Raw genomic sequence first — 8,328 nt, forward strand, 5'->3', positions numbered from 1 at the left:
CTAAAAGAAAGTTGATTTAGCAATATTAATTCAAAACAAAATAGACCTTAAGACAGAAACTTGGCAATAAAGAAGGTCTTGATAAAGGGAACAGTTCACCCAAAAAATATAACTATCTTGAACCTATACTCATAACATAGCCTCAAAATACATAAAGCAAAAACTGACAACATTATAAGGAAATACAACCCACATCATAGTAGTAGATTTTAATCACTTCTCTCAGAAAGTGTTCCAACAAACAAAAATTAGGAAAGATATAGAAGATTTGAACTACAGGTTAAACTTATGACCCTTGCGTCTCATAAATAAAGAATAAATAGCTTTTCAAGTAAAACTTATAGGAATTAATCAGTACCATATGCCACAAAGGCACTAAGGAATTGATAATATACAATTAATTCTCTGTGCAGTGCAATAAAATTATAAGTCAGTAACCAAAACCTTTCCACACAGAACCCATGTGTTAAGAAAATTTCTAAGTAGATTTCTAAATAATTAATGGGTCAAAGAAAGAATAACCATGGAAATTGAAAAATATTTTATAACTGAATAACAACAAAGTATTACATAGCAAAGAGCAACATAAATTCAATTACCACCCCACGGGCATCTCCATAGCACAGCGATATGCCAAGAGCTTGGGGCTCAGACAGCAGATGGAAGCCTAGAGCAGGTGGAGTTACAGTAGTGCTAGAGAAGATTATTTCTCAAATACCTATTTTTAAAAATTTGAAGTATAGTTGATTTACAATATTGTGTTAGTTTCAGGTGTATAGCACAGTGATTTGTTATACTTACATATATATCTCTATTCTTTTTCAGATTCTTTTCCCTTATAGGTTATTACAAAATATTGAGTAGAGTCCCCTGTGCTATACAGTAGATCTTTTCGATTATCTATCTTATATATAACAGTGTGTACATGTTACTCTCACATACCTTTTATTCCTCCCTGCTTTCTCTTACACTGTTACCTGTGTCTGGAACGCCTTCCGCCCCTGCATACCCTCCAACTGCCTATGCACCCTGACCCTCATCTGGTGAACTTCTTTTCATACATTAAGAACCAGTTCAATCGTCATTGACTCAGCTAACCCTTGGCTCCCACAGCATCTCTTTTCAGAAGCACTTTTTGATCACAAGTGTTGTACGGTGTACATGTTTCTTCTTTTCAATAGCTATAAACTCTAAAGAGTAGAGGCTACATCCTAGTCTTCTTCACCTACCTAGAGCCACACACAGTAGGCACTCAGTAAGTTTTTGTTGAAAGACCATTGGGATTTTCATCTCCACCCTATGTCTTTAATTACCTGGAGCATTTCAGACTGTGGCCTGCCTACCGTGGCTGGAGGGAAGCCCTCCACTCTGGCTTCCAGAGCTGTACCACAGAAGCTCCCACCATTTCTGTGCCAGGGAGAGCCAGAGAGCCACATTCCTACCAGGTCATGGCCCCCACTGAAACCACAGTTAAAATGCAATGCCACCCTGAAGGAGGACGCTTTAAGTCAGAGCCCAGTATTTTTAGCAGATTTCATTTCACAGTCTGCCCCCGGAAGTCTGCAAATTTGGACTTTGGGCCCAAACCCTGCCTAGAAATTGACATTCACCTGCTTTTACAGAAAAAAGTAAGATTTCACTCTAGGCAAGGAAAAACCTCAATAAAGACTGCATTTACCTTCCTGGGGAGCCATTTACCTGATATGAACTGAATCCTAACATGCAAATTCTTTCTTGGGGAATGAGTATGGCAGCTGCTGTTGCAACATTGCTCAGAACGATTCGAAAACAATTCTGTTATTATTACTATCATTATCATTATTTCAACCTAGCAATTAAGTTAGTATGGTTAAGTCAGCATTTCCAGCAAATTGTTATGGCATGAAGGAGTGTGTGTGTGTCTGTGTGTGTGTGTGTGTCTGTGTCTGTGTGTCTGTGTTTGGGATTACAGCTGTCATCATCATTTCTATTCTGTTTTAGGGGTTAAATATTTAACCAAAAGTATGTGCTGCAAGCTGAAACCTGATGAGCGAGGGGGAGCCAGGGAGAAAGGGGGCCTCCTAACCACACTTCTTGTTAATATGAAGGTAATGAACATGATTGTTTAATAGAGTACATGTAAGCTGGCCTATGAGGCCACAATAGATCACCTGTGTACACATGAGCATCTCAGCACCTCCCATGGATCCTGGCATTCTCCATGTCTGAGCACTGTGGCAGCCCATGGGAGGCTAAAGTGAACTTGACTTAAGCAAGTGGAAGCAGCACTTGTGGTGTGTATCCCCCAGAGGCCACTACTTGATTTATTAGCACATCTACAATGCCCCAACGCTTCAACAGACCTGGAAAGCAGGGGAGGGGGCGAATAGCATTAGATCCCTTCCATGGAGTCAGGGCAGCATCACTGAAAAAGTTGGAGTGTTGGAGTCAGCCAGACCTGGATGTGAGTCCTAGCTGTGTGACCCTGCGGAGATTACTTAACCTCTCTGAATCTGTCTTCTCATCCACACAATAGTGGCTATAACCCTCTCTCTTAGGGTGGTCATGAAGATTAAAAGGGATAAAATTTATATCACATTTACTCTTTGCACATGCACTGTAGGCACTCACTAAAGAGCAGCTACTTGGTTGTTACAGTTATTCTGTTCTCATTAGTTCACGTCATCTCAATGCTTATTTTCTAGCCCGGTGCCTACCTCAGGGCTCCCATGGTACTTGTTGACCAGGGCCATTCAGAACCTTGATGGCCAAAAGGACTGTCCTGAAGACACCCAGGAAGATGCACCCCACCTCTGGGAATCTCTCCACTCTCTCCCCTGGCCCTGGGAAGTAATTTGAGATGTCCAGCTGGGCATTGCTCTTAGAGGACAGTGTGTTTACAAGCACTGCCAGGGCCATGGTGTGCAGGCTGGGATGGGACTGTCCGCTCAGGGACTGGGTTTGGGTCTCCCTTCCCTGGGGGCTCCCTGTTGATCGGTAGTGTTCCTTGGGAGGCACTCACGTAACATGCCCCTACATGCACACACTCATACACACACTTGTACACACGTACACAGATGTACATTCACATACACACACAGAGACATACACTCATACACAGCGTTATGCCTCATCTTCTTTTTGGAGACTTCAGCTTGAACTGAATGTCTTGGGCCATCTCTGCAATGGCAGCACCCCTGTTGAGAGCATGGACATAAAAGATACATAAATAATCTTATCAGTGGTTTAATCCCCCATCCTTAAGCTTACTTTTTAAAACTTGGAAATAATAAAAAGGTAGAAAATAGAGGGGAAATATCTATAGTCCCACTCTCCACAAACCTTTGCTAACACCTAGCAATATCTCTTGCAAGTCTTTATGCATATTTTATTTTACATCGTAATGATTATCCTATGTATTTAATATCTGTGTGTATGCACTGCTTCTTTCACTTAATTTTATAGAGTAAGCATCATTTTAATAGTTGCATAATATTCTGTAAAGAAGGATACACCACGATTTATTTGTCCCAGTCATTGGAATCTTAGATTGCTGTCCAAATGTTTGCTATTATAAATGGAATTATGAAATCAAGTTTTCTTCTGCTTTGGGAGTTATTATCTCAGGCATTATTTTCTAGAAATATAAGGTTAAAGATTATATGGCTCTTAATACATATCACCAACTGATTTCCAAAAGAGTTACATCAGTGTATAAACCCCCAAACTTTTGCTCTTGATCTTCACTGATATGATCCCCCAAGAAAAACCCCGGCATCCTTGGAGGATGCCTCATTTAGGCAGCAGGACATAGTTCCACCACTAAGTTCATCACTCATCAAAAGGTGTCTCCAGTACCACTGAGTACCGGAGATGACGTTAGGGTTCAAAGAAACAAACTTCTTAAAGTATTAGAAAAACTATGAAACACACAAAATCCCTGTTTCCATAAGTATTATTGTTTAGGACTTGGCTAAAGTGTGTATTTAAGTTTTGTAAAAAGAAGAACTACTATGTAATAAAAGTGCAGACCACACACTATTATGATAAAAGCTGTAAAAGTGCAGCAGCAATGTCCATCCTGGTCAAATAGGCAGAGCCCAGCCATGCCCTTAGAAGGAATTAGGGACAAGGGCAGGAAAAATGAGCAAAGAAAATGGCTTTCCACACACATAGGACCACATGCTAATGAAAATTCAGAGACCCTTGGAGGGTTGGGGGTAAGGTGAGGGCAGCATTTTATGCTGTTATCAGACACTGTTACCTGAGCAGGAGGGAGGGATCTAAGAAACTGAAGAGGCCGGAACAGACCTTAGGGTCTTAGACTCCACCATGGGGGTTGAGGGTATGGGGAGGAAGGAAAAGATGAGAACAGGCAACTCAGAGGGAAATTTTATACACTAATTTGCCAGTTTCACAACGTCACCTTGAAAACAAGTTATCATCCAAGTAAAGCCAGAGCTGAGTCCTGTTTCCCTGGTGCTAAAATATCCAGGTGATACAACATTGTAAATCAAATACTCCAATAAAAAATGTTTTAATATATGAATAAATTTTAAAAATAAAATATCCTGGTGTGTGGCAGAGCACGAGCTTCAGATCAGCCAGACCTGTGGGCACATCCTGGTTCTGCCACTTCCTAGCTGTACGAAGGCTCAGTTTTATAACTTTGAGTGGGGATGGTAGTGCTACTAATTTCATTGCACCACTGGGAGGGCGAGAAATGATGGATGTGCCCAGCCCGGTGCCTTGCACAGAGACGGGCTTCAATAGCAGCCAGTAGTAAGAGCTGGGGAAGGAGAGGGGAAGGAGGAGTGGGTAGTAGTGACAAGTAGTGACAGTGGGGGAGGGAAGAAGAAGGGGGACGTGATATGGTGTTGAATAGCAGTAGTGCTGCTGGTGGTAATTACACACACACACACGCACACACACCCAGTAATTCTTGATTCTCCTCCACAGAACTCAGAGGACATCCTGCCTCACCCAGTCGTTTTCAAAGGAGTCCCAGCAAAGGAGAGGTGCCTGACTAGGGAATCCTACATACCTACCAACTTCCAAAGGGCCAAAACTGGTAAGAACTGTTGAGAACCTATGATACAACTATAGTGGGTTAAATGGTGTCCCCCCAAAACTCATGTCCACCGTGAACCTCAGAATGTTACCTTATTTGGAAATAAAGTCTTTGCAATGTAATTGGTTAAAGATCAAAATGAGATCATACTGGATTAGGATGGGCCCTAAATCCAACGACTGGTGTCCTTAGAAGAAGGAAAGAGGATACACAGAGGGAAGAAGACCATGTGAAGACAGATGCAGAGATTGGAGTGATGCTACCGTAAGCCAAGGAACAACCGGAATCACCAGGAACTGAAAGAGCAAGGAAGGATCCCCTGCAGAAACTTCAGAGAGAGCACAGCCCTGCTGACAACTTGACTTGGGACTTCTGGCCTCTAGAACTGTGGGAGAATAAATTCCTGTTGTTTTAAGCCACCCCAGTTTGCAGTACTTTGTTGCAGCAGCCTGAGGAAACTAATTCACCAATCATCTCAGTTTACAGAGGAAGAAACCAAGTCCTGAAGAGAAACCAAGGTCATCACTGTTCACCCACAGAAAGGTAGCAGCTAAACAGGGGCTGGAACCCAGCCCTCAACCCCCATCCAGGGCTCTCCCCTTAGGGAATGCCCCAAGTCTTTGGCGTATGATCTCACACCTAGGTTTGGGCCAGAGGAAGGCCTCTTTTGACAGGGCCACATATCCCTGTGTGTGTATGTCCTCCCCAGAGAGCACTCAGTGAGTGGAACCCACTTTTCCTGATAATGACTTACTCCTGAGTTCTGGGTGAGAGCTCTGACTGGTACATCATCTTGAGACTGCCGAGTTTGCTTGTAGCTGTCATGAGAGAGGAAATGCCAGCAAGCCCCCTCCCCCTGCTGAGAAGTTAATTCCCAGAGACCTTGCTGACTGACACATGGTAGGTACTTCATAATAAATGAAAAATGAACTTAAATAACGTGATAAGTACCCATTGCATCAGTGAGTGTTGCTGCATTAATATGCCCAGGTGTCCCTTTAACAGGGCACAGAGTTTTCTGTTCTCATGTGAATAATTGCTTCCATTTGTCGGGGAACGTCCTAGGAGCCAGGTACTGTGCTAAGTTTCTCCATCAGGCCCCGCCGGAAGCAGGTTGAACACTCATGTCACTTAATTTGAGGAGAGTTGAAGAAAGGGGCTATTTACAAAAGTGTGGTCAGGGTGTGGGGGAGAATACAGTGCCCCAGGGTGGGTGGTGTGGAGCCATCGCCACCCTGGGCTAAAGGGATAAGATGTGGGAGAGGCGAGAGCTGTGAGGACAGGAGCTGTGACATGGGGTGGAGGGCCACGCCTATGGGTGGCATCCAGCAGGGAAGGAGCCAGCTTCAGCCTCCTCGTCCTCTACGGGATCCAGAGGGGCAAAGGGAAGCTTGCCTCTCCTCTCAGGTGTCAGCTGGCTTATAATTATATCCATCAATTTTCACAGTAACCCTGTGAGGTAAGTGCTATTGCTACCAGCCTGTTTCAGAGATGAGGAAACTCAAGTGAAAAAAAGAAACCATTTCTGGTAATCGATGGGCCAGGATTTGAACCCAAATCTCTCTGACTCCACAGACTATAGAGTTCTGTTCCCGTGTATTAGGCCATAATTTGCCATGAAGTTATCACCAGATAGATGCCGTAGATGTGAGTAACTTCAAGAACACAGATGATAGTCAAGTGTCGTAAAACAATTAAGTAACAAATTTTTAGTATTTATTAAATTTTGTTTTTAATAAAATGTATTTAATTATAAGCTTATATAATTTACTCTTTAATAATGGCAGTGTTTAACAACTGACTTGCAAAGTTCCTGAAGACTTAACAGTCATCTCTTGCAAGCCAGTATGGGCTATCTCCAGCACCCCTGAACAGCTAAATTTCTCTTCTGTGGCTTAAACAGCACTATCTCCCCAAATTAATTACTGTTTTGGGGAGAAGAGTATATTCATAATCTAGTAGCACTATTAGATTGTAGAACCCACATGCATGCAGCTCACACTGATGGAAGTGTTGAGAAGAAATCCAAAGAGAGGAATCCATATCCATTGGTGACCATAGACTACAGGACATGGAACTTCTCCTTCCTTGGTCCCTGCTGGTCCCTAGGATCTGAGGGGCCATGAGAAGGACTGGAGAGGAGAGGATGGCTGAGCAAATGGCTGAATGGGCAATACTCTAGAATGAATGTCCCAGGGCAGGGGTATCAGAAGGAGGGGCTGGAAAGGATGGATCCAGAGAGTTAGAAACTTCTAGTGGCGAGGGGGAGCTGGGTGGAGATGGGAAGACCTGGGCCCTTGCTAAACTGTGGGAGAAGCTCAGGGTTTGGTGAACCAGGTCAAATGTCACTGGGACCTCCGCTTGTGATAGACTTTAAGTGCCTTTCCTTTAAAATTCAGGAGCAAGTCCAAATTGATAAGAAATAGGACTGTTCTTCTATGTTATAATTCCAAAGTGGCCGCAACCTCTTCAGTAGAGAACTCAGCTTATGCCTTGTTCAGCCTGACGTGGCCGTTTTAGGAAGCCCAACAAGATGGGGTGGCAAAGGAACACTCATCTATTCACTGGCCTCAGAGGAGAGGGACCTGTAGCCTCTCAAGCACCCAGTGACTCAGGGTTCCAGGAGGCAAGCCCGCTAATACTATGGGAGGCCCTGAGAGGACCGGCAGATAACCCACCCTTCTGCTCACCCCTGTAGATTCGAGGATGCTGCCTTCTGGAAGGAGAGGGGAGGGACCCCATGTCTGGGCGGCATCCCTGACCCCACCTTGCACATAATACTGTCGTGGTTGCTTCAGTAGCCTGCTTCCTCCCCTAGATCCTATACTCTTGGAAGGGAAGAGAAGGTGCCATCCCTAGCACAGGATCTGGTGAGCAGGTGCTCAACAAATGTTTGGGAGTATGAATGAGATCCCAGAAGGAGCACCTTCAGTCTTCCCAGGAGAAGAAAGCTCCGAGCAGCTCGAGGCAGCAGTGAGCAAGTGAGGGACGCTGGCCCAGGAGCACCCAACAAGATGTGTAGTCGATGGACAAATGTCATGTTTGGCTCCAAACCAGCTTGAGGCACTGGGAGAAGACAGAGAAGGAGAGAATGGACCCTGGCCTTCGGGGACTTTCCCAAGGTAAGGAGCTGCACACACCTGAGAGGAGCAAACAAATCTGGACTTGAGGTGAGTTCATGGGCTCCTCTGTGATGTGGGGTGACTCATCTACGATCTCGGCAGCAAGCTGAGGATCCTGCCCGGGTTTCTTGCTCCTCAGCCAATGCCGGCTGCTCC

General features: G+C 44.3%; 1 long non-coding RNA gene across 1 annotated transcript; it reads left to right on the forward strand.

The window, feature by feature from the left end:
* Positions 1 to 2,000: 2,000 nt before the first annotated feature.
* LOC307050523 lies at positions 2,001 to 7,968 on the forward strand. Its single transcript, XR_013810798.1, has 3 exons — positions 2,001 to 2,087; positions 4,939 to 5,050; positions 7,869 to 7,968. It is a non-coding gene; the product is annotated as an uncharacterized lncRNA (long non-coding RNA).
* The last annotated feature ends 360 nt before the right edge of the window (positions 7,969 to 8,328 follow it).

This window comes from Hyperoodon ampullatus (genome assembly GCF_949752795.1).
Source record: "Hyperoodon ampullatus genome assembly, chromosome: 3".
NCBI classification, from domain to species: domain Eukaryota; kingdom Metazoa; phylum Chordata; class Mammalia; order Artiodactyla; family Ziphiidae; genus Hyperoodon; species Hyperoodon ampullatus.